This window comes from Salmo trutta, chromosome 31 (assembly GCF_901001165.1).
Source record: "Salmo trutta chromosome 31, fSalTru1.1, whole genome shotgun sequence".
Lineage (NCBI taxonomy): Eukaryota > Metazoa > Chordata > Actinopteri > Salmoniformes > Salmonidae > Salmo > Salmo trutta.
This window is the reverse complement of record NC_042987.1, coordinates 710,075-722,500: the sequence shown is the minus strand read 5'-3', so window position 1 is coordinate 722,500 and position 12,426 is coordinate 710,075. Positions and strand designations below refer to the sequence as shown.

At 45.4% G+C, this 12,426-nt stretch overlaps 1 protein-coding gene across 1 annotated transcript in view; it reads right to left on the bottom strand.

The window, feature by feature from the left end:
- Nucleotides 1-12,426, bottom strand: part of LOC115169288 (insulin receptor) — a 117,935-nt gene that overhangs the window by 47,232 nt on the left and 58,277 nt on the right. The window lies entirely within an intron of this gene.

Below are 12,426 nucleotides of genomic sequence, written 5' to 3'. Positions count from 1 at the left end.
CCCCCATTTTAGGAGACCAAAAGCATTGGGACAAATTCCCTTGTATGAGTATTAAAGTAGTAAAAAGTTTAGTATTTGGTCCCATATTCATAGCACACAATGACTACATCAATTTGTGACTCTACACATTTGTTGGATGCATTTGCTGTTTGTTTTGGTTGCGTTTCAGATTATTTTGTGCCCAATAGAAATGAATGATTCATAATGTAGTGTGTCATTTTGGAGTCACTTTTATTGTAAATAAGAATAGAATATGTTTCTAAACACTTCTACATTAATGTGGATGTTACCATGAATTCGGATAATCCTGAATTAGTCATGAATAATGATGAATGAGAATGTTACAAATGCACAAATATCATACCCCCCTCTCATCATTACAATACAGAGGAGGTTAGCATTTTATATCATACCCCCCTCTCATCATTACAATACAGAGGAGGTTAGCATTTTATATCATACCCCCCTCTCATCATTACAATACAGAGGAGGTTAGCATTTTATATCATACCCCCCTCTCATCATTACAATACAGAGGAGGTTAGCATTTTATATCATACCCCCCTCTCATCATTACAATACAGAGGAGGTTAGCATTTTATATCATACCCCCCTCTCATCATTACAATACAGAGGAGGTTAGCATTTTGGGGAGTATGATATTTGTGCGTCTAATTTTCTCACTCAGAATTTGATATATATATATATATATATGAGTGTACAAAGCATGCTCTTTCCATGACAGACTGACAAGGTGAATCCAGGTAAAAGCTATGATCCCTTATTGATGTCACCTGTTAAATCCACTTCAAATCAGTGTAGATGAAGGGGAGGAGACAGGTTAAGGATTTTTAAGCCTTGAGACAATTGAGACGTGTATGTGTGCCATTCAGAGGGTGAACGTGCAAGACAAAAGATTAAAGTGCCTTTGAACAGAGTATGGTAGTAGGTGCCAGGGTGCACCGGTTTGAGTGTGTCACCGGTTTTTCACGCTCAACAGTTTCCAGTTTCCAGTGCCATTATAGTCCTAACAGGAATGGTCCACCACCCAGAGTACATCAAGCCAACTTGACACAACTATGGGAAGCATTGGAGTCAACATGGGAGAGCATCCCTGAGGAACACTTTCAACACCTTGTAGAGTCCATGCCTCGACGAATTGAGGCTATTCTGAGGACAAAAGGGGGTGCAACTCAATATGAAAAAGTTACTCCAAATGTTTTGTACACTCAGTGTATGTGTTTGACACGTTTGCTGTGAAGACACTGAATGCTACTGATGCCTTGGCCTCTTTCTAACAATGTGACCTAGCTACACACACACACGCACACACACACGCACACGCTTCATCTAGTGCCAAGCTGCCAAGAATAAACTGATCGAGTGCTCACACACATGTACACACACACAGTAAAGTTCAGTGCCATCGCTGAGGTGCAGAGCCAGTTAGCACTGGCAGTGTGTGTGTGTCAGAGAGAGGTAAACACCTTGCTGACTGCCTGTCCACAAGATTAGCTCCTCCCATATAGTCCTATCGAGACAGATTAAGATTGACCAGCAGCCTAACGAGGGGCTCAGGTCAGGCCACAAGGACTGTTGGAGTCTGTGTGCATTAACAACAGACTGAACAAGCAAACTGCGCGCGCACACACACACACACCTAAAGATATCTCTCTACGAAAATGCAGAGCAAAACAGAAACGAGAAAAATAAGTGACTCATACTGAGTGATAAACTCCTTTACCAGCACAAGTGCTATGCTTTATCTGTGTAAAAGTAGGGTAATGACATTTAATAGAACTGCATCAAATGTTTCCCTACCTCTGTTCAAATCCTAGACAGAGGGGTTTAGATACACACATTTCTGAATGAGAAGCTTACATCGACAATAGAATCGTCTTGACTATTTTCTCTGAATTTTGGGTGTTCCCTCGGCCCCTCTGTCTCCCCCTTTCCTCTCCAGTCTCTCAACTCAGCTGCAACATAGACGACCCCTCCCCCCCTAAATAAAAATCCACACACACACTGCCGCTCCCTCTAACAGACTGCAGGCCTACACACAGCAAACAGACTCCTGATCCAGTGAAGGGAGTAGACTCCACTCTGTAGTACAGCGGCAGCCGCAGATCCACCCTCAGCTTTAACCAATGTGTTGTCTGGTTGGGGAAGCTAGCCATTCAAATGACCTCTCCCACTCAGAAGAGGAGCTGCTGAGAGTTAACCGTTTAAGTGCCGGAGACACTGCTACTGCTCTCAGCCACTCACACAGCGGCACAGAGGCAGCATGCATGAAAAGTAAACCTGAGCCACATATTAACAGACAAGACACTTCACTTTGATGCGCGCACACTCACGCACACACATACAAAAACTGACCCACTCCATCTCGTCAGTGTGGCAGTGAGGAATTGTCATGAGGAGAGACACTGGCTGTGTCAAAAATGACACCCTATTCCCTGTATAGTGCAATACTTTTGGCCAGAGCCCTATGAATAGGATGTCATTTCGGACAAGCCACTGAGATTGCTACGCCACTGCTTAAGTATAACTATACGAAATCGAAGATGTGTCAAATAAATTATACTGAACCAAAATATAAATGCAACAGTTTCTAAGAATTTACTCAGTTACAGTTCATATAAGGAAATCAGTCAATTGAAATAAATTCATTAAGCCCTAATATAAGAATTTCACATGTCTGGGAATGCAGATATGCATCTGTTGGTCATAGACACCTTGGTCACAGATACCCGGTCACAGATAGTCATAGAGTTGTTCAGGCTGTTGATTGTGGCCTGTGGAATGTTGTCCCACTCCACTTCAATGGCTGTGCTGGATATTGTTGGAAAATGGAACACGCTGTCATACACGTCAGAGCATCCCAAACATGCTCAATGAGTGACATGTCTGGTGAGGATGAAGGCCATGGAAGAACTGGGACATTTTCAGCTTTCAGGAATTGTGTACAGATCCTTGCGACATGGGGCCGTGCATTATCATGCTGAAACATGAGGTGATGGCGGTGGATTAATGGAATGACAATGGGCCTCAGAGTCTTGTCATGGTATCTCTGTGCATTCAAATTGCCATCCCTAAAATGCAATTGTGTTCGTTGTCTGCAGCTTATGCCTGCCCATACCCTAAACCCACCACCACCATGTGGCACTCTGTTCTCAACGTTGACATCAGCAAACCACTCGCCCCACAAAGCCATACACATGGTCTAAGGTTGTGAGGCCGGTTGGACGTACTGCCAAATTCTCTAAAATGACATTGGAGGCGGCTTATGGTAGAGAAATGAACATTCAAATCTCTGGCAACAGCTCTGGTGGACATTCCTGAAGTCAGCATGCCAATAGCACGCTCCCTCAAAACTTGAGAAATCTGTGGCATTTTGTTGTGTGACAACTGCCCATTTTAAGGTGGCCTTTTATTTTCCCCAGCACAAGGTGCACCTGTGTAATGATCATGCTGTTTAAATCAGCTTCTTGATAAGCCACACCAGTCGGGTGGATGGATTATTCTTTGCAAATGAAAAATGCTCACTAACAGATGTAAACAAATTTGTGTAAGCTTTGCATTTGGTTTGCTAATTTGCTAGCTAAGTGGCTAGATGTCAAGACCAAACTTCTTGGTTAGCGCAAAGACATTCTAGCTTGAGTACCAGTCTCTTTAGCTAACATTCCACTCCTTGTCATTGACAAAGAGACTGGCCTTTCTGCCATCTACAAATATGAAATTCTATCATTAATGACCTTGAGGAGAACAGAGTGGATCCTGATTCGATAACCCACAGCTATCCTCCAATCATAACGATTATCCATATATTCCAACTCGACACGTTTGTATCCGGTTGCTAAGCAACTGTTTGTTTGTCCAGTCGAAACCAGTCTGTCAAAAGTTGCTAGCGCACGTCTAAATTCTCAAACTAAATACATACTGCAATTCCAACCACAAAACCGCTTTGCTTTTATTTTGAGCCTCAAAATACAACAACTTGACTAGCTAACTGCTAAATGTTTGTTTTTGACTTCATTATAAATTCGAATTCTATTTGAGGCTCCACATGCTGTCATGGAAAACACATTGGAAACACCTTTCTTCATTGATCTTTTTTACTACAAAGCATTGAAACATGCCATTTTCACATATGTTGATGTTGGGGTGGTGCTGGAGATGAATATGAAGTGTAAACTAGGGCTGTTGCGGTGACCATATTACCGCCAAACCGGCGGTCACGAGTCATGAAGGCAGTCAAATTCCACGTGTCCATTTAGTCAAGGTAATTAGGCTTCTCCAAGCTCTGATGCTGCTGATGGTCATTAGTAGCCTACCAAACTTGCTAACTGCCTGGTACTCAGCACTCTATTGTCCCTCTAATCACTCTGACATCAATCCAAACGTAATGGGAAATCTAAATCAAACACTTCATGAGAGCCCATGAGCTCATGTTGTGCAAACATTTCTATAGGCTATGCAATAGAAAACAGAGTGAAGGCCTCTTAAAAAAGAGGAGGATCCCATCAGCTTTCAATAGACTATGCCTAATATATTTATTTCTCAACTTTCCTAATATTAAGCACATTCCTTTTCTTAACAACAGTAGCATAGCCTACCTGGCTGGCATGAAAATTAACCAGGGGAAAAGCGTCCTACATTCGCTATTTAAGTGCATAGATGACATGTATTTTTTCCACTGCCCCTGTTCTGAGACAGGTGCATGATAATGGTCCATTCTAAAATCAAAACAAATATCACACATATATTATTTAGTATATGTTAAGACAAGATTAAATCAAGAATAGTCTGATGGGTGACAATACTAGCCTATCAATTGTGAATTATCATTTTACATTTTTACATTTTAGTCATTTAGCAGACGCTCTTATCCAGAGCAACTTACAGTAGTGAATACATTTAATTAAAAAAATATGTTTCTTCTCCGAACTGATCCCCCGTGGGAATCGAACCCACAACCCTGGCGTTGCAAACACCATGCTCTACCAACTGAGCCACACGGGAATGATGCCCAGCGTAAGGCAAGAAACAACGCCTTTTTTTGGCAACTTTTTCTAATCATAGTCATATGTGTACGTAGCCTAGCCCATTGGCCTATATGTTTGGATAAGGCAAAAGCCACAGATTTTTTTGTAGGGTGCATTACGGCCACACAGGGGATGCCGCCGGGAAATTCGAGGCATTATCAAGTGCAGGGTGGTATACCAGCAGCATGCCACCCTGCACCCCACTGCTGGCTTGCTTCTGAAGCGAAGCAAGGTTGGTCCTGGTCAGTCCCTGGAAGGGAGACCAGATGCTGCTAGAAGTGGTGTTGGAGGGCCAGTAGGAGGCACCCCTTTCACTGGTCTAAAAAAATATATCCCAATGCCCTGTGTAGTGTAACGTCTTTCGGATGGGATGTTAAACGGGTGTCTTGACTCTCTGTGGTCACTAATGATCCCATGGAACTTATTGTAAGAGTAGGGGTGTTAACCCCGGTATCCTGGCTAAATTCCCAATCTGGCCCTCATACCATCACGGTCACCTAATCATCCCCAGTTTTCCTTATCTCCCCAGGTTGTTGCTGTAAATGAGAATGGGTTCTCTGTCAACTTACCTGGTTAAATAAAAGCTTGTCGAATGAGAGACTGATGAAGTGTGTACAGCCTGCGTGTAGAGCTCATTACTTTTTTCAAATCATCATTAGTGTCGCAACATGCAGCCTTACAAGGCAGTCCCCCGGACCTCGCCGATTCAGAGGGGTTGGGTTAAATGCGGAAGACACATCCGGTTGTACAACTGACGAGGTATCCCCCTTTCCCAATGTATTAAAAATCAAAACATATAGCCCAACGTTTGTAGAACAACTAAAGTTACAATAATAAATCTAAATAAAGCATATGTGAGTACCTATTTCTTTGTTAACCGCTCAACACAGAATGGCCCCATGTGCGGACTCCCTCAAATCGTTTGGAGGAAACATCCTTTCTAAATTATTCAGCTTTGTTCAATTGTATTCTTCATACTATAAAATAATGCCACGGACTTCTAAGCAAATCTTGTCTGCTAAATTAACTAGTGTAGCCCAGAGCCATATGGCATCGCCAGATCAGGACCTAACATAAGAACAACTCAGAGTATGCTATTCTGTTCTTCTGAAATAGACTACATTTTCTTCAAATCATGTTTCTTTAGACCCGTCTAAAATAAATCATGGATTTATTGTGATGGTGTAGGCTACATTACATGGATGTACTAGACTTTTTAAAATGTAGATGTTCCAAAGGTCTACATCAGTGGCTTTTAGGCTGTGTGTGGAAGCCAGGAGATGCTAAATGTGTTCATGTTAATTACCGGTCAATTACCGTGAGACAGACAGTTATTTGCTTTACAATCACCGGCTGATGAAATTTCGTGACCGCCACAAGCCTAAATGAAACTTTTAGAAATGTCCCTTTAACCAGTAATGGCGTCATTCACGCGGCAAGAAGCGGTCGGCCCGTCGGAGCCCTACTCACACACACAGTCAGTTCGCCGAGACTTGAGAGTTTAGGTGGCAATCAGATGTGAAATCAGATTTTTTTTGCATTATGGTTAGCATATCTTCTTGCACTGTAGTGTTCTAGCATGTATGGACATTGTTTTGCAAACAGTAATTAACAGTTTTTTCCCACATGCCTTGTCGCAATATTTAAGCGTAACCAGGCCAACGTAGTACAGCTCAGCTTGGTTTGCCTGAGTACTGTGAAGAGGGTATGGGGTTCCTCTGCTTAGCCCTGCCCACTATGGAGCCGTGAAAAGAGCTGCCAGTCTGACTTTAGTTCTTTCTGTTCCTGGGTCCTTTAGTAATGCTGTGTGTGGTTGCGTCCGAAATGGCACCCTATACAGCGCACAACTTTTTACCATAACCTTATGGGCCCTGGTCAAAAGTAGTGTGTACTATATAGTGAATAGGATACTATTTCAGACGCAGCCTGTGAATGTGGTCCCGACTCAAGCCACAGGGCCGCTGTGTGAAATCACAACAACAGTTACAGCTTATCAATGGGCATATGGAGAGAACAGGCGGACAGGCAGCGCTAGCCTTGAGGTTAGAGAGGCAGGCCAGTAACCGGAGGGTTGACGGTTTGAATCCCAGGGCTGAAGGGAAAATCTGCCTGAAGAGAGCCTGCAACCAGACACACACACACAGATATCTGGGTTCATGTTGTGGATCTGATCACATGATGCAGGCTGGGAGGAATGCTGAAGGAATGCCTGGCTCTCTTTATGTCATTAGTGGGATCACACACACACACACACACATACATACACTAATTCCCTCAAAACGTAAAACAAAACAACAACAAACAGGGACTATCAGATCAGCGCTATTACCCAGCTGTTCTTACGACAACATTGGGTAATCAGGAAATAACACTATGATCACAAAATCATTTGAGGAGAGTTTCACTGGGGTGGGGGAAGAGAGAAAGAGAGAAAGAGTGCTCTGTGGTATCTGGAAGTGATATTAAGCCCTAACGTAGTTAAATATAGTAATTTAGTAAGAATCGTTATCTTGCTTGTTAGTTTAACATAGCAGGACAATATAAGCCACACACGGGGTCCGTCCTAAATGGCACCCTATTTCCTATATAGTGCACTACTTTGACCAGAGCCCTATGGCAACATGAGAAGCACCATTCAGGCTTTCTGAATGGGGCTTCTCATGTAGGGTTAAAAGTAGCGCACTATAAAGAGAATAGCCTGCCATTTGGAATGTAGACCTAGGGAATGTGGTGGTGGTGTACTGGTCGCTTGGTCATTAACACTCCACTACCATGACAAGGTGGGTATTTAGCGGCTAAATGATTGCAGAGGCATCAGATAGAGAAAAGATGAGATGAGAAGAGTCTGACAGCCTAAAATTGTGATCTACCGATCGACTGAAAAAGATTGAGATTTGAAAATGGAATAAGTTTTTTCCCCCGGAGAAAGAGAGAGCAAGAAAGAGCTGTAAAACTGATGTGGTCTGGTTGATGACTAGCACGTGTCAAGCACATAGGTCAGTCGGTGACACGCACACACACACAATCTTTAATTCCTCTCTGCTATCGAGGAGCAGATGTTCCATTCACAACTGCTACTCTCCAACACATCTCTGTCTACTGCACTTTAACCACTTGTACCACCATCCCATGTCCCTGCTTAGTCCCTCTCTACCAGCCTCTCACAGTTTAGTGCCTCTCCACACACACACACACACACACACACCTCTTACTCCCCAATCATCAAAGCCTAAGATACAGAATCATGGCACAGCAAACAATGAGCAATTATTCTGCCAGAATAACGTTACCAGAATAAAGGTTAGAGAATAATAAAAGATGCTGTCCTGTTTTACCAGCCTGCAGACAGAAAGGAGAGATTGATGAGAAAGAGAGAGATTGTTTGAGAAAGAGATGGAGAGAGATTGATTGAGACAGAGACGGAGAGAGTGAGAGAGAGGTGGATAGGTCAACATCCACCTGTTCTGAACAGTGACTCTGTCAAAAGTGACCGCATACCACGTAGTATGAAAAACACAGACTGAGAAAAGAGAGAGTGATTGACAAGGAAAATAAAATATTGTTTCAGAGGTCGATGGATACGGAGCCTAGTCACCTATTCTGAACAGTGTAACTCTGTTGATATTGTTGCAGTCGCACCCTCTGCTGATCCAAACAAAGGCCAGCCCAATGAATCAGGGCTGTGATAAGGAGTGATAAGTATAATTTTTTTGTCTTTATCTGTTGTGGTCTAGTACTGTCATTTTGCTAGCTAAGGCCATCTACTTTAAGTGCTGCCTGTCTTCCCAGAGGCCTACTTGGTGTGTGAACTTGCTGACTGGTCATAATTTGCAGATAATTATTGACACATCAACCAGGATCAAGGGGCAGGTCAAGTTGTGACTTGTTTTGGTAATCAGTGGCTGTATTGGAGGGGGAGTAGTTTCACCTATGCTAGGCAATTAGCTATTAGTGTTCGGTTTTGTCGCATAACTAAGACGGTCGCCGAAACAATGATGGTTATGCACAGTTGTTCGAGGAAGGAAAGAGAGGAAGGCTCCACACCACTCTCTCACTTGAGTATCTTACCTAGTTATTTACAAATTCTCATTTTTCTCTTTTGTAGCTTTGTCAACTATGTGTGTGTTTTCTATACCTGTTCGCACCTCTCCCTGAAGGCTTTACAGATGCTCCCCGTCCCTTGGCTACAACTATTCTAATTTAGTGTACCCTGCACGTGGAATTCCGTGTTTCTGGAAGCATTTGGAACTGCCAATCTGCGGTCAAGAACGCCAAGTTCACCTCACCTCACCCTTCAGTCCATTGACTTTTTGGCCCTGACGGAGACATGGATCAGCCCTGAGAACAATGCTACTCCAGTTGTTCTTTCTTCATCTGACTATGTTTTCTCTCATAGTCCGATAGCATCTGGTCATCACGGTGGTGGCACAGGTCTACTCATTTCTCCTCTGTCCATCTCCTCATTTGAATTCCATGCCGTCACTGTGACTTGTCCACTCAAGCTTAACATTGCATCTTTCGCCCAACAGGTGCCCTCATTGCATGACTCATTGCGAGCTTACAGAACAGCGCTGTTCTGGACCTATCATTCTTTCACTCCCTCCACTCTACCTTATCTTCCTCTGTATCTGCTGCTAAAGCCACTTTCTACCACTCTACATTTCAAGCTTCTGCCTCTAACCCTAGGAAACTCTTTTCCACCTTCTCCTCCCTCCTTAATCCTCCACCCATCTCCCTCTGAGGACTATTTTGTCAACCACTTTGAAAAAAAGGTTGACGACATCCGCTCCTCATTCACTCAGCTTATTGAGTCCACGGGTCTCACTCACACAAAACTACCCTAACCCTTGACCTCTTTCGCTCCAGACGACATCCTGCGACTAGTGAGGTCTGGTCTCTCAACAACCTGCCTGCTCGACCCCATCCCCTCCTCCAGACCATCTCTGGAGACCAACTCAGATTTCTCCCTTCCCTCATCAACTCATCCCTGGCCACATACCCTGTGACTTCAAAATGGCCCGAGTTGCTTCCCTCCTCAAGAAACCAACACTCAACTCATCTGACGTCAAACTATAGACCTGTATCCCTTTAATTTATTTCCAAAACACTTGAGCGTGCAGTCTCTGATCAACTTTCTTGTTATCTCTCTCAGAACGATCTTGACCCTAACCAGTCAGGCTTTAAGACAGGTCACTCAATCGAGACTGCTCTTCTCTGTGTCACGGAGGCTCTCCGCACTGCCAAAGCGGACTCTCTCTCCTCTGTTCCCATCCTCCTAGATCTATCCGCTGCCTGCTACACCATGAAGGCTGGGCGTCTCAGGCTCTGCACACTCTTGGATTGCATCCTACCTGGAAGACCGCTCCTACCAGGTGACGTGGAGAGGATCTGTGTCTTCACCATGTACTCTCACTACTGCTATCCCTCAGGGCTCGGTTCTAGGCCCTCTCCTCTTCTCTCTATACACCAAGTCATTCAGCTCCATCATATCCTCACATGGTCTCTCCTATCATTGCTATGTGGATGACACAACTACTTTTTTCCTTCCCCCCTTCTGACACCCAGGTGGCGACACGCATCTCTGCGTGCCTGGCAGATCTCAACTTAGATGTCGGCCCACCACCTCAAGCTCAACAAGACAGACCAGCTCTTCCTCCCAGGTAAGGCCTGCCCACTCAGACTTCTCCATTGGGGTTGACGATTCCACAGTGTCACCCTCCCAGAGTGCAAAGAACCTTAGCGTGACCCTGGAAAACACCCTGTCGTTCTCTGCAAACATCAAAGCAGTGACCTGGTCCTGCAGGTTCATGCTCTACAACATCCGTAGAGTACGACCCAACCTCACACAGGAAGCAGCGCAGGTCCTAATCCAGGCACTTGTCCTGGATTAGACCCCTGTATATTATCCAGAACGTTGCGGCCCGCCTGGAGTTCCCAAATTCTCTCATGTCACCCCGCTTCTAGGCAAACTCCACTGGCTTCCAGTCGAAGCTTGTATCCACAACAAGACCATGGTGCTTACCTACGAAACAGCAAGAGGAACTGACCCTCCCTACCTTCAGGCTATGCTCTCTACGGAAGGGCAGCTCCCGCTAAGCCCAGTTCTAGCGCCCCTCTGTCCTGGCACCCCAATGGTGGAACCAGCTTCACCCTGAAGCTAGGACAGCAGAGTTCTTGCCCATCTTCTAAAAACATCAAACCATACCTCTTCAAACAGTATCCTCCTCACCTGAAACGTGCACTTGACACCTCCTAGCTCTGACTCTACTGATAGCTACATTGAGGAAAAATGTACTTTCTATGCCTGTGATATTTGGTTGCCCCACTTAGCTATCTTAAGATTAATGCAGTAACTAAGTCGCTCTGGAAAAGAGCGTTTGCTAAATGACAAAAAAAAAGGCCTGTGACTGAGTCACAAATGGTATCCTATATTGGTAGTTCCACCAATTCAATGCCTTTTGATAAATGTAACTTGTAACCTCATTTTAACATTGTCATAAAGGGCACATGTTAAACTTCAAACATGTTTTACCATCAAGAGGTTAAATAAAAAAAGACTGTCGTAAGTGGAGAGTGGGAGGGCGAGTGAGCGAGAGTAGGAGGGCGAGTGAGCGACAGTAGGAGGGAGGGCGAGTGAGCGACAGTAAGAGAGTGGGAGGGCGGGCGAGCGACAGTAGGAGAGTGGGAGGGCGAGTGAGCGACAGTAGGAGAGTGGGAGGGCGAGTGAGCGACAGTAAGAGAGTGGGAGGGCGAGTGAGCGACAGTAGGAGAGTGGGAGGGCGAGTGAGCGACAGTAGGAGAGTGGGAGGGCGAGTGAGCGACAGTAGGAGAGTGGGAGGGCGAGTGAGCGACAGTAGGAGAGTGGGAGGGCGAGTGAGCGACAGTAGGAGAGTGGGAGGGCGAGTGAGCGACAGTAGGAGAGTGGGAGGGCGAGTGAGCGACAGTAGGAGAGTGGGAGGGCGAGGGAGCGACAGCAGGAGAGTGGGGAGGGCGAGTGAGCGACAGTAGGAGTGGGAGGGCGAGTGAGCGACAGTAGGAGAGTGGGAGGGCGAGTGAGCGACAGTAGGAGAGTGGGAGGGCGAGTGAGCGACAGTAGGAGAGTGGGAGGGCGAGTGAGCGACAGTAGGAGAGTGGGAGGGCGAGTGAGCGACAGTAGGAGTGGGAGGGCGAGTGAGCGACAGTAGGAGAGTGGGAGGGCGAGTGAGCGACAGTAGGAGAGTGGGAGGGCGAGTGAGCGACAGTAGGAGAGTGGGAGGGCGAGTGAGCGACAGTAGGAGTGGGAGGGCGAGTGAGCGACAGTAGGAGAGTGGGAGGGCGAGTGAGCGACAGTAGGAGAGGGAGGGCGAGTGAGCGACAGTAAGAGAGTGGGAGGGCGAGTGAG